The sequence below is a fragment of the Halichoerus grypus genome, chromosome 11 (genome assembly GCF_964656455.1).
Source record: "Halichoerus grypus chromosome 11, mHalGry1.hap1.1, whole genome shotgun sequence".
Classification (NCBI taxonomy): domain Eukaryota; kingdom Metazoa; phylum Chordata; class Mammalia; order Carnivora; family Phocidae; genus Halichoerus; species Halichoerus grypus.
In genome coordinates, this window is record NC_135722.1 from 45,740,773 (window position 1) to 45,759,255 (window position 18,483).

At 37.8% G+C, this 18,483-nt stretch overlaps 1 protein-coding gene and 1 pseudogene across 4 annotated transcripts in view; one reads left to right on the forward strand and one right to left on the reverse strand.

Annotated features, from left to right (window-relative positions):
* SBF2 (SET binding factor 2) overlaps positions 1–18,483 on the forward strand; it is a 454,330-nt gene that overhangs the window by 24,919 nt on the left and 410,928 nt on the right. The window lies entirely within an intron of this gene.
* Positions 11,550–13,881, reverse strand: LOC118547574 (cell division cycle protein 16 homolog; annotated as a pseudogene).

Consider the following 18,483-nt stretch of genomic DNA (forward strand, 5'->3'; position numbering starts at 1 on the left):
TAGGGTCTTCTGCCTCTCAGAAAAAATACTCAAAAATGGCATTTGTTATTTTTACATAGATGTGTTCTTTATACATGTACATAATATTTAGGCATATTTCACAAAATTTCAGATAGATATGGTTTTTATTGAGTTCCCTGGATGTTTTCATATTAATTGGCTAAGAGATACGGATATTTTAACATATTTAAAAAATAGATACTTTTTGTGCTGATTATTTTGCTGACTTCTGTATTTGACTATATGTTCTTTTAAGATAGGACCTGTATCCTACTCATTTTTATTTTTATTTTTTTTCTAAATTCCTGGTCCCTAGTAAAATACCTGGCACATAAAAGAACCCTAGTAAATATTTGTGGAATCAATTTTGAATGAACAATTTACTTAGGTCAGATGGCAGCCAGGATGCCATCCTTTTCCTGCCCCCTCCTCCCCCCCCCCCAACAGGCACTTTCCCTAAAAAGAGAACTTTTAGTATAAATAGATCAGGTCTTTATTATAACCACTAAATCATTTATTCTCAGCTTTTTTCCTGATAAGCTAAGTTTAATTTTCCTGAAGTACTTTGATTATTAGGATTAGAGATGAGGGAGACTGAGTCACTGTATAAGTTACTGATGGGTGTAGCGGGGAAGATAATGGCTGCTGGCCATTCCTTCCTCATTTTGAGTACTCTGGAGCCATGAAGAGGGGAGTGTGGCAGTAGAACCATATTGGAATCTAAGTATGTTAAGTGTTAAGATCGCCAAGCTGTCTGCTATTTCCAAATGTCCCTTAGTAGGCTTTATCTAAGATGGAAGCACAGTCATATAAGCATCTTGAATTATTTTATAGTTGTTATTTTTTTAATATTAACTTCAAAAATCATGAATTTTTTGGTAGTTATCAGATCATTGTTGTTTTAAGACTTAAGTCTTAAAGTCGTGTTTAAGAAAAGGTAATTTTTCTCAAGTAGTGCTTGAGTTATATTATTTTTGAATGTTAAATACTTTTTTGCTTTTTAGGGATAATGGACTGTTCAGGTATTCCCTTACTTTTCCCATCAGGACTTTTGAATATGTTGAATGTGTTCCAGAGTTTTTAATTTCAGCCAGGATAAATTTTCCATTTGATATATCATATTCTTCTTTTTAATATGGTCAATGTAGTTTAACAAAATGAAAGCTAAACATAATATCTCAATAGGTGCAAAAAAAAAAAGCATTTGACAAACCTCAACATCTATGTATGATGAAAACTCTCAACAAAGTGGGTATAGAGAAAATGTACTTCAGTATACTAAATGCCATATATGACAAACCCAGAGCTAAGATCATGCTCAATGGTGAAAAACTGAAAGCTTTGGGCGCCTGTCTGGTTCAGTTGATAGAGCATGCAACTCTTGATCTTGGGGCTGTGAGTTCAAGCCCCATGTTGGGAGTAGAGCTTACATTAAAAAACAAAAACAAAGCTGAAAGCTTTTCCTCTAAGATCAGGAACAAGACAAGGATGCCACTTTTATTCAGCATAGTATTGGAAGCCCTAGCCATAGCAGTAAGGCAAGAAAAAGAAATAAAAGGCATTGAAATTGGAAAGTAAGGAGTAAAACTTTCGATATTTGTAGATGACATGATACTATTCATAGAAAATCCTAAAGTCTCAGGCGCCTGGGTGGCTCGGTCATTAAGCATCTGCCTTCGGCTCAGGTCATGATCCCAGAGTCCTGGGATCGAGCCCTGCATTGGGCTCCCTGCTCGGCGGGAAGCTTGCTTCTTCCTCTCCCACTCCCCCTGCTTGCGTTCCCTTTCTCTGTCAAATAAATAAATAAAATCTTACAAAAAAAAAAATCCTAACGTCTCCACCAAAAATCTGTTAGAACTAATAAATGAGTTTAGTAAAGTTGCAGGATACAAAATCAATATACAGAAGTTTATTGCATTTCTATACACCAATAATGAAATATCAGAAAGAAAAAATAAGAAAGCAATCCCATTTACAATTGCATCAAAAAGAATAAAATACCTAGGAATAAATTTAACCAAGGAGGTAAAACACCTGTACACTGAAAACTGTAAGACACTGATGAAAGAAAACAAAGAAGACACAAATAAATGGAAAGATATTTTGTACTCATGGATTGAAAGAGTTAATATTGTTAAAACTGTCCATACTACCCAAAGCAATCTATAGATTCAGTGGCAATTTTTTGAAAGATTTTATTTATTTGACACAGAGAGAGAGCATAAGCAGGGGGAGCAGCAGACGGAGAGGGAGAAGCAGGCTCCCCACGGAGTGGGGAGCCTGATGCAGGGCTCCATCCCAGGACCCCAGGATGATGACCTGAGCCGAAGGCAGATGCTTAACTGACTGAGCCACTCTGGCGCCCCTCAATGCAATTTTTATCAATATTTCAGTGGCATTTTTCACAGAACTAGAACAAATAATTGTAACATTTGTACAGAATCCTAAAAGATCCCAAATAGCCAACATGGTCTTGAGAAAGAACAAAACCAGAGGTATCACACTCCTTGATTTCAAACTCTACTACAAAGCTATAATAATCAGACAGTATCATATTGGCATTATAAATAGACACACAGATCAATGGAACAGAACTGAGAGCCCAGAAATAAACTCACACATATATGGACAATTAATTTATGATAAGGGAGCTAAGAACTTAAAATGGAGGAAGGACAGTCTCTTCAATATATTGTGTTGGAAAACTAATTAGCCAAATGCAAAAGAATGAAGCTAGACCACTATGTAACACCATATACAAAAATTAACTCAGAATGGATTCACAACTTGAATGTAAGACCTGAAATCATAAAATTCCTAGAAGAAAACATAGGTGGCAAACTCCTTGACATAAGTTTTAGCAGTGTGTTTGTGGATCAGATGCCAAAGGCAAGGGCAACAAAAACAAAAATAATCAAATGGGACTACCTCAAACCAAAAAGCTTCTGCATAGTGAAGGAAACCATCAGAATGAGAGGACATCCCAATGAATGGGAGAAGATACTTGCAAATCATATATCTGAGAAGAATTTAGTATCCAAAGTATATAAAGAACTCATACAACTTGGGGCACCTGGCTGGCTCAGTCAGTGGAGCATGTGACTCTTGATCTCAGAGTCATGAATTCAAGCCCCATGTTGGGTGTAGAGATTATTTAAAAAACAAAACAAGAAAAACGACTCGTACAGCTCAACAATAAAAAAATAAAAATAAAAAATGGGCAGAGAATCCGAATAGATCGATTTCCAAAGAAGACATATAGATGGCCAATAGGCACATGAAAAGATGCCTATTATTAGGAAAATGCAAATCAAAACCACAGTGAGCTATCACCTCATACCTGTTAGAATGACTATCATCGAGAAGATAAGAAATAAGTGTTTGAGAGGATGTGGAAAAAAGGGAACCTTTGTACACTGTTGGTGGGAAACAGTATGGAAATTCTTCAAAAAATTAAGAATAGTTCTACCATATGATTGAGCTATTACGCTTCTGGATATTTAACTAAGGAATATGAAAACACTAACTCAGAAAGATAAAGGCACTGTGTGTTCATTGCAGCATTATCTACAACAGCCAAGATGTGGAAACAACCTAAGTGTCTATCAGTGGATGAATGGATAAAGAAAATGTGGTGTATATAGAATGGAATATTATTCAGCCATAAAAGAAATCTTGCCATCATGACAACATGGATGGACCTAAGTGAAATAAGTTAGATAGAGAAAGACAAATACCATATGATTTCATTAATATGTAGAATCTTAGAAAACAGAATAAACAAAGCAATACAGAAACTCATAGAGAACAGATTGATGGTTACTAGCGGGGAAGGGAATTGGGAGGTGGGCAAAATAGGTGAAGGGGTCAATCATATGGTCGTGGTTGGTAATTAGATTTTTGGTGGTGATCATTTTGTAGTATATATAGATGTAAAATTGTAGTAAACTTAGGGTGCCTGGATGGCTCAGTTGGTTAGGCATCCAACTCTTGATTTCGGCTTGGGTCGTAAACTCAGGGTCATGAGATTGAGCCCTGTGTTGGGCATGGAGCCTGCTTGGGATTCCCTCTTTCTCCCTCTCCTTCTACCCCTCCCCTCCCTCCCTCTCTCTCTCTCTCTTCCTCCCTTTCTCTCCCTTTCTTTCTCTTTTTCTTTTCTCTTCTCTTCCCTTTCCTTTCCTTTCTTTCCTCCCTCCATCCCTCCTTCCCTCCCTCTCCTTCCTTCCTTCCTTCCTTCCTTCCTTCCTTCCTTCTTTCCTCAGAGAGAGAGCACAACCAGGGGGAGTGGCAGGCAGAGGGAGAAGCAGGCTCCCCACTGAGCAAGGAGCCTGATGTGGGACTTGATCCCAGGACTCCAGGATCATGAACTGAGCTAAAGGCAGACGCTTAATCAACTGAGCCACCCAGGCGTCCCTCCCCTCCCTCTCTTAAAAAAATTTTTTTTTGTTATTTTGTACACCTGAACCTATATAATGTTCTATACTAGTGTTATTTCAATTAAAAGAAAAAGAAAAAAAAAGAAAAACTTTTATGAGAACATGCAATGTCTTTGGCCTAGCTAATTTCTAGAGATAAGCTAATTTTTAAATTGCATATTTGAGAAAACCTGAATTCTATAGAAATTAAATGAATGAATAAAATGAAAATTATTTGTTATTTATATAGAACATGCAACTTGATAAACACACAGAGACAGAGATATGTATGCTAAAATTTTCACACATGCCTGCATGTGTGTATATGTACCTTATTAAAGTATGAATCTGTGAGATATATATATAAAAAAATAAAGTTCATAGTTTACTCCATTAGAAGTTATTGCATTTCTTTTAGTAATAGTAAAAGTTATTGCATTTCTTTTAGTTGACATTTTAGTAGTTTGAATTAATCATAGTTACCATTAATGTTTTAAGAGTATAAGAATCATTCTTTTATTCATTCATACATGGCAGTGAGGGCAGCCCCTCTAAATAGAAGTAAATAATAGTTTCTTCCAGAGTTATGAGATGATAGTTCAGATAAATTAAAAAAAAAACAAACTCGAGTATTTATTTGCTTTATCTGATACTTCTAGCTTCATGTCTTTTGGGGATAAAAATGTGGAGGGGCACCTTGGTGGCTTAGTAAAGCATCTGACTCTTGATTTTGGCTCAGGTCATGATCTCAAGGTTGTGAGATTGAGCCCCATGTAGGGCTCCGTGCTGGGCAAGGAGCCTGCTTAAGATTCTTTCTCTCCCAAGGGGAACCCTCTTACACTGTTGGTGGGAATGCAAGCTGGTGCAGCCACTCTGGAAAACAGTATGGAGGTTCCTCAAAAAGCTGTAAAAAAAAAAAAAAAGTTGAAAATAGAGCTCCCTGTGACCCAGCAATTGCACTACTGGGTATTTACCCCAAAGATAGAAATGTGGTGATCTGAAGGGGCACCTGCACCCCAGTGTTTATAGCAGCAATGTCCACAATAGCCAAACTATGGAAAGAGCCCAGATGTCCATTGACAGATGAATGGATAAAGAAGATGTGGTGTATATATACAATGGAGTATTACGCAGCCATCAAAAATGAAATCTTGCCATCTGCAACGATGTGGATGGAGCTAGAGGGTATTATGCTAAGCAAAATAAGTCAATCAGAGAAAGACAATTATCATATGATCTCACTGATATGTGGAATTTAGGGAATAAGGCAGAGGATCATAGGGGAAGAGAGGAAAAAATGAAGCAAGACAAAACCAGAGACGGAGACAAACCATAAGAGACTCTTAATCTTAGGAAACAAACTGAGGGTTGCTGGAAGGGAGGGGGGTGAGGGGATGGAGTGGTTGGCTGATGGACATGGGGAAGGGTATGTGTTGTGGTGAGTGCTAGGTATTTTGTAAGACTGATGAAGCATAGACCTGTACCCCTGAAACAAATACTACATTATATGTTAATTAAAAAAAATAAAATGTTACTGTTCAATATTACAAAAAATGATTCTTTCTCTCCCTCTCCCTCTGCCCCTCTTCTTCCCTACCTCCCCTCCTTTCTATCATTAAAATTACTATAAAATATGAATGATATATATGCTTATTTCCTTTTATCCATACCTAAATGTTGATTTTAAAAAAAAAAAATCTTTTATTTACTTATTTGAGAGATTGAATGAGAGAGAGTGGGGGGAGGGGCAGAGGGAGAGGGAGAAGCAGACTCCCCTCCTGAACATGGAACCCGATGCAGGGCTTGATCCCAGGACCCCAGGACCATGACGACTCCAGCCAAAGGCAGATGCTTAACTGACTGAGCCACCCAGGTGCCCCTAAATGCTGATTTCTTATGCATGCTGATATTTTTAAAGGAGCATAACGGGAGACTTAAATGTGTGTGTTTTTTTTTTTTTAAGATTTTATTTATTTGAGAGAGAGAGTGCGAGAGAAATGAGAGCATGAGCAGGGGGAGGGGCAGAGGGAGAAGCCGACTCTCCACTGAGCGGGGAGCCTGATGTGGGGCTTGATCCCAGGACTCCAGGATCATGACCTGAGCCCAAGGCAGACACTTAACCGACTGAGCCACCCTGGCACTCCAAAAATAAATTCTTTAAAAAAAAAAAATGAGCCTTGAGGGATTGGATAAATTTTTTCTCTACATATGATTATGAAAAACTGCAAAGCTGCAGCGAGGCTGAAAGTTTACAGTGAACACCGCATGCCTACATCTACGTTGTATACTTAACATTTTACTATATTTTATTACATACTAATCCATTTATTTAATTCCTCTATTCATCTTTTTTTGGATGCATTTCAAAGTAAATTGTTGATAACAGAATGCCTGACTAGTTTAGCTTGCATATCATGAACATTCTAGAATGAAACGTTCTTTTGACCCTTTTTCTTTTGATGTAAAATTTATGTAAAATGAGATACACATCTTAAGTTTACATTTTTGGAAATTTTATACAGTGTATAACCCAATTCCTTATCTCAAGATACAGTACAGTACCATTTTCCTAAAATGTTCCCTTTTGCCTGTTTCCAGTCCATTCTTGCCCCTGCCCTCCTAGGGGCAATCACTGTCACTGTTTTTTTTTTTTTTCACCATAGATTAGTTTTGCCCATTCCAGAATTTCATGTATGTGGAATCATACAGCATGTACTCTTTTATGTAAGTCTTCTTTCACTCAGTAAGTTTTTGAGATGTATCCAAATTGTTATATCTATCATAAGTTTCTTCTCTTTTTTTTTGCCATAACAACAGTTTAACCCTTCTATTGATGGATACCTGGACTATTTCCAGTTCTTGGCTATAATGAGTAAAACTGCTATCAATATTCTTGAGTCTTTCGTGAAAATATATTTTCATTTCTCCTGAGTAAATATTTAACAGTTGAATTTCTGGGTCATAGGTGGGTATATGCTTAATTTTATAAGAAACTGCCACATCTTTTCCCAAAAGGATTGTACCATTTTATTTCCCTACCAACACTGTATGAGAATTGCAGTGATTCTGCAGTCTCATCAATATTTGTGTTGTCAATCTTTTTAATTTTAGCCATTCTGTGATATGTATTCTTTTTTTTTTTTTTTCTAAGATTTTTATTTACTTACTTGTCAGAGAGAGAGCACAAGCAGGGAGAGCGGCAGGCCAAGGGAGAAGCAGGCTCCCCGCCGAGCAAGAAGCCCGACACAGGACTCGATCCCAGGACCCTGGGATCATGACCTGAGTTGAAGGCAGACGCTTAACTGACTGAGCCACCCAGGCGTCCCTTTGTTATGTGTTCTAATATCTCACTGTGGTTTTAATTTCTAGATTTCTCCAGTGATAAGGATAATAACATTGGTTGTTTTTTTCTTGTGCTTATTGGTGAAGTGTTTGTTCAAATCATTTGTCCATGTCAACATTGGATTGTCATTTCATTATCAAGTTGTTACTTTGTATGTGGTGGTACTCGTTAATATTAGCTCTTTCTTCCTATACCAGATGTGCCTTTAGTGGACACAGGTTCAATTACCTGTAAAAGATAATTAGTCTTATTGAAATAAAAGTAATGTAGACTTTTAATTTTATTAACATATTGTGGGTAGTGAGGGCAAATTACGAAAAAAAATTGTGGACTTTCAAAATTTTGATGTGATTTTTAAAGTTGATCTAATTTCTTTGGTATTGAACAGGAGAACCCAAACTATCCGAATCAGAGGAGAATGATACAGATAAATAATTATTTTTTTTTAAACAAGTAAATTCTTTTTTTTTTTTTTAAAGATTTTATTTATTTATTTGACAGAGAGAAAGAGAGACAGAGAGAGAAAGAGCAGGGAGGGTGAGTGGGAGAAGGAGAAGCAGACTCCCTGCTGAGCAGGGAGCCCAATGTGGGGCTTGATCCCAGGACCCTGGAATCATGACCTGAGCTGAAGACAGACGCTTAACCGACTGAGCCCCCAGGCACCCCAGATAAATAATTCTTAAAATAACTATGAATTGGGATGCCTGGGTGGCACAGTCTTAAGCGTCTGCCTCTTGGTTTCTGCTCAGGTCTTGATCTCAGGGTTGTGGGATTGAGCCTCACGTCGGGCCGCGGCGCTCAGTGCAGAGTCTGCTAAAGACTTTCTCTCTCTTTCAAATGAATAAATAAATAAATCTTAAAAAAAACCCAAAAAACTATGACTTATTCTTAGGAAGTAAATAACTATTTGAATAAATGAAGTTTATCTAGTATGATCCAGGCATTAATGGGGTTAAAAACACAGTAAATGGTAATGAGATTACTTGTTTTTGGATTTGACATTGTTTGTTACTAAAAGGACTCAATAGAAGCTACTATGTATTTGTTCTCTTTGTATTTCTTGTCATTTTAGTAGGTCTACAAATTGATTCCAGTTATAATAATCTTAGAATAAAAGAAATAACTTATTATTTTATAAAATGGGTTTATTTTGTTGTCCTTTAAAAGTTGTTATGTTTTGGACTCTTAAAATGTTGGTGGTTTAGATAAGGTATATTTGGTATTGACACAACATTTTTACTCTGCTGTGGAAAAATCATTTCATTAGGATCAAAGATATTTTTTGAGTATTTGATATTATTAGTTCTGCAGATTGTACAAAGGGTGAGAGATTCCCTGCAGTTAAGACATTGTGGTTACAGTGTATTCGTAAATTTTTTATTTTTTATTTATTTTAGTTTTATATTTTTATTTTTTTGTACTAATAACTTTTTAAAAAATATTTACCAGATTTTTACATCCAGAAATAAGTTTTTTTTTTCTTCTTTCTCAGTTATGGTGTAAGGATAAGTTTTTTTTTCTTTTTTTTTTTTAATTTAAGTAATCTCTCCACCCAGTGTGGGGCTTGAACTCACAACCCTGAGATCAAGAGTTGCATTGTCTTCTCACTGAGCCAGCCAGGTGCCCTTAAGGACAGGATTTTTTATATTGAGTGAGAGGAAAGAAGTACATGCAAATTAATAGTAATAGCTAACATTTATTCAGTGCTTGCTAGATACACAAAGCACATGACAAATATCTCATTTCATCATCAGATTTTACTGATGTGGAGATACTCTAATTATTTCCATTTTACAGATGGAAATTAGAGGCTTTAGGTAACTTGTCTGGAGTTTTGCATCTTAGAGTCAAGGGCCTGGGATTCAATGCCAAGCATTCTCTCTACAATCTGTATTCTTTTAACACCTGAGCTGTCTAGCTTCATTTTAGTGAAATGAATTAAATTTTCCTTGTTTGAATTTAAATGAGATTGGTTCCAAGGAAAAGAGGTAGGTTATTATGAAGGGTACAGAAAAGATCTAGAAATCCAAGGGCTTGGTTCATAGGAGCTGAAGCAGGGAGCCTGACCCAGGACCCCGAGATTATGACCCAAGCCAAAGGCAGATGCTTAACTGACTGAGCCACCCAGGCACCCCTGGATACCAGTTTTATTTTATTCTGATCAGTGTTCCAGTTTTCAGTGAGGCCTAATTGTGGAGTCTTTTTGTGCTTCTACACTACCCCACATATTCTTGCACTAAACTCTGGTTGTGAAGTAATTTAAGTGAATCTGGCATATAGTTCTGGCAATTGGAAAGAGCCCAAATGGCTTAATACTACCACCTACATCCTTTAAGTAAAGCATAATAATGCACTTCATTGATGTAAATGGGATTAATCGATTAGCTGGGTGGGAGGAACAGGGATTTGCTTGTGGTATTACTGACCAGGGAATGTAATAGAGGTTGTGCTTCCCTTTTTTGACATAGTTGCCCCAGTATTAGAGTGAAGAGACCCAGGTTTATGGCTCTGCTACCCATTAGTTATGTATGATCTTAGATAATTCTCTCAGTTTCATGGGCCAGAGTTTTCTTTCTGTAATTGGATTAGTCAAACTTTTTTTTCCCCCCAGAAAAGCAGCTTTTTAACAAAATTGGTCATTGTTCACAGCATTTAGAAATGGTTAGAGATAGCAATAAATCTGAAAAATGAGAGGAAATAATATCAATCTAAGTAAACATTAAAATATTGATGCAGCTTAACTAGGAAAGTCTAATATTATTCAGCATTCTTCTTTTTTGTTTATGAAAAAGGAATGTTGTGGGGATAATATATCTTCATAGATGTGACATTAACTTGTCTACTTTTGCTACAGTGTATTTGTTTTTTCTCTCTTTTATTTATATTTCAAATATTTATAACCAGTTCCTCTAAAGAATTTGACAAACGGGTAGATTTGTTTTTTTTTTTTTTAATGCAGTGCTTTCCTAGGCTTTTCATCCAGACTCAGCCTGATAAGGGGGCAAAAGACCAAATGCTTTTTTGTCGTTGTTGGAGAATCTTGATTTATGAATTATCTTAAAGTATCGATAAATTAAATTATACTATGATTCACTGTTAGTAATATCTTAGGTCAATAGTAATTCTTACCTTTTGTGGGAAAAAGTGCCCTTTAGCAAAAACAGTTTCAGACTGCCCCCAAAGTAATCACTGTGCTCTTAATATTGATAGATTAATATTTAAGTATTGGTAGATTCTGTGATTTAGAGATTCTTTGTTGTAACTTTCTGTTTCTCTGTAGAATCAGGAACACAACCAGAACAAAAAGAAGCTTTAAAAAAAGAAAAAAAAATTTTTTTTGGCAGTTTACATTCTTTATTCTTCTATGTATAATTACTTTGTAGGATCAGAAAATATCTGTTGCAAAGGTGTGTATAATCCAGTCTCTTAGGGCAGGTCTCCATTCTTAAATGTAAAGGTGTAGTCTGGATTCCTGTTAAGAAATGAGAAATTCGGGGTGCTTGGGTGGCTCAGTCAGTTAAGCATCTGCCTTCGGCTCAGGTCATGATCCCAGCGTGCTGGGATTGAGCCCCACGTGGGGCTCCCTGCTCAGCGAGGAGCCTGCTTCTCCCTCTCCTTCTGCCAGCCACTCCCCCCTGCTTGTGCACTCTCTCTCTCTCTCTCTCTCTGTGTCAAATAAATAAATAAAATCTTTAAAAAAAAATAAGAAATGGGAAATTCTAGGACATGACAAGGATGTGAGGAAACACTGACTTACCCCAAGACAAAATGAAATTGAGACCTGTTTGGAATCATCTACTGTGGTCTGACATAGATGTCTCTAACATCATGTCACTTTCATTCATTTCAGTTTCAAAGGTTTCTTCCAAGGAAGGTCTGGAATCTGGAGTTTTCCTTGAGGTTTCCAGTAGTGCAAACCCCTTTCCTCTGCAATCTGTTTTTCTACTTCAAATTCCCTGAAATCCCATAGAGGTGAAATAGCGTTTTTTAGTGTCTTCATTGATGCACATCAAAGTCATAACATTTTAATTTATTTTTAATGTCTGCTCCAATATAAGCTTCAGAATCACCAATTTACATTTCAATGCAATAACCAAGCACTGTAACAGAAAATACTGCTTAAAACTAAGGGCTTTGTGGAAATAACAGCATTTTCAGTGTTGCCCATCAGACTGTGGATATATCCTATGGCAGAATAGATGGATGAGTTCTGAAGAATTAACACCAGTGCCTGATGGTGATAATCCAGTGCCTTGGCAGACTTTTTAAACTTCTTGTGGACGTGTCCCAAATTGTTCAATAAAGGTTCCCATTTGTCAACTGTTACCTTGTTCCCAATTGCTTACATTTTTTCCAAAGCATCAAGAAACCATTTTTCTGCTATTTTCCATTCTTCATTCTGATATGCAAGCATACCAACCTTGTGTATAACAAAAGGATGTTCCAGTGCAATGCTTAGTTGTGCAAAGCTTAGGGCTTGGCCAAAGAATCTTTTAGCCAATTTTGAATTATTGGTCAATCCATATTATAATCCAGTGTAGAGCACTGGAAATGAGCCTTTCATCACCTGCATTCCTATGAAGCAGCCACAGCCTGGTCATGCTCACTCTCAACTGCAAACAACTGCCTATATGCTACCCATGGAGGCTGTATGTCTTCTCAAGTGTTGTTACTTTGCTGAGATACCTCTGGCATGTTCATTTTTATGACCAAGCATGAGATAATAGCATCCCGCTGCAAACTGATTGGAGTGCAATTGGATTGCACACAAATTAATGAGAAAGAGAAAAGTCCATTTGCTTTATTCAGTTCCACAAGTGTCCCTGTATGTACAGGTAAACAGTTTGCATGGAAAGGATCTTTTACCGTACTACAAAAGTAAGCTTGCAGCGCTATTCTTTCTTTCTTTCTCTTTCTTTCTTTCTTTCTTTCTTTCTTTCTTTCTTTCATTCAGAGAGCATGCTCACGGAGGGGAAAGGGAGAGATACAATCTTAATTAAGCAGGCTCCATGCCATGGGGGAACCCTGCCTGGGGCTCCATCTCACAACACTGAGATAATAACCTGAATGGAATTCGAGTCGGATGTTTAACTAACTGAGCCATCCAGCCCTCTGGTTTGTAGCACATTTTAAAATCACAGTTATAATAATGTCTCTCAGTTAAAGACACTGTCACATCCAGATTCTCTTGCAAACCATCTACATAATCAGGGAAGACAGTTTCACTAGGATTATTATACTTTTAAATTTGTTCTCAAACAGAAAGCATAGCAATTCCTGTTCTTCAGTACAGAGCATGCTAAGAGGTAATGACTCAGGAAGTTCATTTTCTTCTTGAGCTGTCAACATGTAGTGTGACATTAAAAGATCAAATGCTTCAAAACAGTAGGCGTGGAGTTTCAAAATGTCTTTGTAAGTATAGGTTGCTAGGGTGCGGTTATCCAGGGCATCTGAGATTTTCCCTCCTAAGAGATAAATGGAACTCTTTTTCGAGGACCGTGACATTTCCCGTCATTGGAGGGGTCTTTAAAGCCACTTTCATCAGGTATTTCTCAAATAACCTTTTGTTGATTGGCTCCTCCATATCAAGAACATCAAGAGCCTGCTGATGCCTTCTTGCAGCATAATGGTATGTAGCTACAAGGAAGAGACATGCTGCATATGGTTTGTCCAGTTTTTGTGACCGAAGTGTATGAGCTGCTTTGTGATACTGCGCTGTCAGGTAGATGCTGAGACAACCAATAAATGTCCTGGGGTTCTCATGAGAGACTGAAGCTACTTTTCTGCACAGAATAGAGCACCTTGATAGGGTTGCTGGTCCAGCTACTGCTGAGTGCCCTTCTGCGGCCACTGCAGGTTCATGGCTGTGCAGCCGTGGCGTCCAGCTGAGCACATTCCGACTTGCCCTCCGTTCCACTGCCCGCCAGGCCTGTCCTGAGCCTGTGTTGCCTAAAAAAAAAAATATTCTAAGCAGCTAAAATCACTGCCTTAAAGATTGGGCACTACTGTACTGACAGGGCTTACTTTTGATTTTATACAGTTCTTACCTCTATCTGTTGCACCCCCCTGAGAAGAAAAAAAAAGACAAGTTTTCAGAAACAGAAGTTGTGGCTCTGTTTCTACTTACTTTTTCCCCATCATTCTTTAAAAATTTTAAAAAATCAAGTTATATATTCATATAGCTTAAAATCAAATAGTTCTATGAAGCATATTAAAAAACCCAGTATTGTTCTCCAGTACTCTGTCACCGCCTTTTGTTTTTCTCATTCCCAGAGGCAACTCTGGAAACTTTTAAAGCTGATTCTTTGGATATTTACTCCTTGTGGCAGAGGCTGCTAGTTGTCCCCCTTCCTCAGAAGTGGAACCTCTGGTTTTTAACTGGGTACATTGCTACCTGGAATATAGACATGCTGCAGTTTTCTTGTAACTAGTTGTGGTGATATGACTAAGTACTGAACAGTAAGTCATATGTGACTTCTGGGAGGTGTTTTTAAGAGTAAGGAGCAGAGCCTTCATTAACCTTTCCTGCTGGTTAGAAGGTGGATGTTAGGGACACCTGGATGGTTCAGCTGGTTAAAGAATCTGCCTTTGGCTCAGGTCATGATCCCAGGGTCCTGGGATGGAGTCCCACAGCGGGCTCCTTGCTCAGTGGGGAATCTGCTTCTCCCTCTGCCTGCCACACCCCCTGCTTGTGCATATGCACTGTCTCTGTCTCTCTGACAAATAAATGAATAAAATCTTAAAAAAAAAAAAAAGAAGGGTGTTATAGTTGGAACTTGAGCCGCCATCTTGGACTGGGAAGTAAAAGCTATATATTAAAGATTGTATAATGAAAGGATAATCATGGATTCTCCATACCAGTCCTAGAATTACTTCATTTATGTGAAAGAGAAAAAATATTTCCATTTTAAGCTCTTGAGGTTTTGGTCTCCTGCAGCCCAACCTAACCCTAACTAATATACCTCCATATCTGTAAATAAATCTTATTACTATTTTTTTGGTTAAAAATATTTGACTCTATTTCTTGATTTCTTGTCATGAAAATGGGGATTGACTTTCACCTAACCTATTATATTTGCCTGCTCAGACACACTTCCCGCTCACCTGGCATCTTCCCATTATCTTGTTACACTGTAGTTTTGGTGAAGTCAGTATTCAGTGCTTTCATTTTGACTATGTAAATGAACTTAATAATCTTTTGTTGTTGTTTCTTTGCTTAGTTTCCTATTGCTTATCATTAATTCAAACTCAACTAATTTTGACACTTACCTAAAATCTCTCCACCAGCCTTATCTTCTTGAAGATCTCTCTCCTTGGGCCTTTTGAGATGCTTTAATCTATATTGATTGTTTTCTGTGATGCACCACTGATATCCTGGAATTTATCTTCCCCCATCATTCTGAGGATTCCCTTTTTTTCTCTTCCGTGTGTTAGATCTCTTTATTCTTGGATCTCACCTCTTATTTTTTTCCTTAATTTTGTTGAAGCATATCTTCCAGGGGCATCTTGAGTAAGGGAGGGTACAAAGGAAGTAATGTTATTGAGGCCTTGCATGTCTGAAATGTTTTATTCTTGATTGATGATTTGGATTAACCAGAAATAATTTTCCCTCAGAAGTTTGAAGTTATCGATCCCTTGTTTTTTAGATTTCAGGATTGCGGAGGGTCTAGTGCTACTCTGATTCCCAGTCTTTTGTGTGGTGTTTTTTTCCCTCACACAGAGCTTTTGGGATCTTACATGTGTTCCTGTTTTTTGAAACTTCATGCCTTTTAGTGGGTCTTTTTGTATTCATTATTCTAGACCTTCAGTAGGCTCTTCTAAACTGGTAGCTTGTGAACTTAAGTCCTTCCATTCTCCACTGTTTCTCTTCTCTTTTTGGAAGCCCTGTTTTCATCTCTTTGTTTGTTTGTTTTTTTTAACATTTTATTTATTTACTTGGAGAGAGAAAGAGAGAGAGCGAGCCTGCAAGTAAGATAGAGAATATGAGCAGCGGGGAGGGGCAGAGGGAGAGGGAGAAGCAGATTTCCCACTGAGCAGGAAGCCACATGCGGGGCTTGATCCCAGGACGCTGGTATCATGACTTGAGCCAAAGGCAGATGCTTAACCAACTGAGCCACCCAGGTGTCCCTGGCTTTTGTTGTAGTTGTTATTCTTTTTACTGTTCTGTTAGTTTCTTCCCTTTTTCTTCCATCTCCTTTTCATTTCTGCCATTAAAAATATTTCAACAGCTCTTTTTGTCTCTTAATACTCCTTTTCATAACATTTGGTTCTTGTTTTTTATGGTTGCAATATTTTCTCTTACGTCTCTAAAGATATTACTGATATTAAAAAATGCTTTTGTTTCCTTGAATAAGTCTTTTTCTTCTAGCTTCCCCTCCCCACCTTTGTTTTAGTTTTAATCTCCCATGTTAGAGGCTTTCTTTAGCTTTCTCCTAATCTTGTAGTCATTGTGAGGTTTTGGACTGTTGGCTTCACCATTGGTTAAAAATGGGTGATCTTGCTGGGATTGGGTTTGATAACTTCCCTTTTTTTATATATTTTTACCTTTGGTTTGTCAGATTTCCCAGAGAAGGATCTTTCCATTTCCTGCTGGGAGGTATAGATTTGGTTGCCAGAATTTGGGGAGTGGGTAGAGGAAGATTTGAGGTTGCAGAATTCACTGTGCAAACTTTTACACAGTTCCCTCTCTTTTCAGTTTGATGTTCCTGCTCTCAAATGCTAAGTATTCCCATAGGCCAATTATTCTCTTTTACATTTTTACCTGATAGTAAATCTCAATTCTTCTGCTGGCATGGAGCAAGTACAGTCACCCAGGTGCATAGAGAATGGAGAGTATCTGGAGGTCTAACTGCTGCTTAACTAGGCATTTAAACAGTTCTACTCACATTTCATTTCTAGAAGTATCTGGTACTGACAACTGCAGAGCTAGTTTAGAGTTCTGAAGTGTAAATCAGGTAGCTTCTTGTCATCCCTCGTGATAGCTTAGGATTTAGTGTTCTGAGGTGAGCTGATTCAGGTAAGTCTATCTGGCTGCCTTTCAGCTTTGTGCTTGCATTGCAAATCATTGTTTCTTTGCTAGCACCTCTCCTTTATTTTAAAACTTTTGAAACAGAAAGAAAGAACTTCTCGTAATTTTATTTGCTTGTTGACTATAATACCCAATCAAGTTTCTGCAAAATCATTTTAAAATTTCACATTTCGCTGGATGTTAATTATTTTGCAAGGTTTTTTACTTCGTTAAAATGAGATGTCAGGGGCGCCTGGGTGGCTCAGTCAGTTAAGCATCTGCCTTCTGCTCAGGTCATGATCCCAGGGTCCTGGGATGGAGTCCCGTGTGGGGCTCTCTGCTTGGCAGGGAGCCTGCTTCTCCCTCTCCTTCTCCCTGCTGCTTCCCCTGCTTGTGCTCTCTCTCTGTCAAATAAATAAATAAATAAGATCTTTAAAAATAAATAAAATGAGACATCAACTCTTGAAAAGGTGTTTTCTTTTTCTTTTCTTTTTAGAGCCTGAGCCAGGTTGGGGGTAGGGCAAAGGGAGAAGGAGAGAGAAAATCCCAAGCAGGCCCCATGCCCAGTGCACAGCCCGAGTTGGGGCTCCATCTCAAGACCTGAGATCATGACTTGAGCTGAAATCAACAGTCAGATGCCCAACCGACTGAGCCACCCAAGTGCCCCTTAAAAAGGTGTTTTTAAAATTAAGATAACATTTCTTACAATAAGAAAACAACTGAAAAATGTGTACATGTGTCTACTTTGCTTTATTGGCTAGGGCTGATACTGTTTTTCTTCCTTTTCCATTGTAGTCATAACAAAATGATGATGCTATGTATCTTTTCTCTATAAGCTCTCAGCTCTACCTGTTGGCTAAGATTGGTAGATATTAAACCAGAATAGGAAGGGGAATTCTGAAAAAGATTGAAGGTTAACAAAAGTTCTGGTATAGAGAATATTTTATAATTTTATGATTTAAGATAGATCTCCAGATAAAAAATGTTACAAGTACTATTTACACATTCAGAGTCACTTAAGATTTTTATTAATTTTGTGAAATACCTATAAATTACATTAACCCATGCATTATTCAGAATAGAAAAACACTTTAGTTACCCTTCATTATCTCCTTTTTTCCCCAAAGGATTTTATTTATTTATTTATTTATTTATTTATTTACTTACTTACTTACTTACTTACTTACTTACTTGTTTATTTAAATTAGTGGAGCCCTCTCTGGGGGCTGAACTCATGACCCTGAGATCAAGACCTGAGCTGAGATCAAGAGTTGGATGCTTAACTGACTGAGCCACCCAGGTGCCCCTCAAGGATTTGATTTGATTTATTTTATTTTATGTATTTATTTTTAAAGATTTTATTTATTTATTTGACAGAGAGAGACACCGAGAGAGGGAACACAAGCAGGGGGAGTGGGAGAGGGAGAAGCAGGCTTCCGGCCAAGCAGAGAGCCCGATGAGGGGCTTGATCCCAGGACCCCAGGGTCATGACCTGAGCCGAAGGCAGACGCTTAATGACTGAGCCACCCAGGCACCCCTTATTTATTTATTTTAAAGATTTTATTTATTTATTTGAGAGAGAGCGAAAGCGAGAGAGATCACAGAGGGAGAGGGAGAAGCAGACTCCTGGCTGAGCAGAGAACTGAATGCAGAGCCTGATGTGGGGCTTGATCCCAGGACCCTGGAACCATGACCTGAGCCGAAGGCAGATGCTTAAC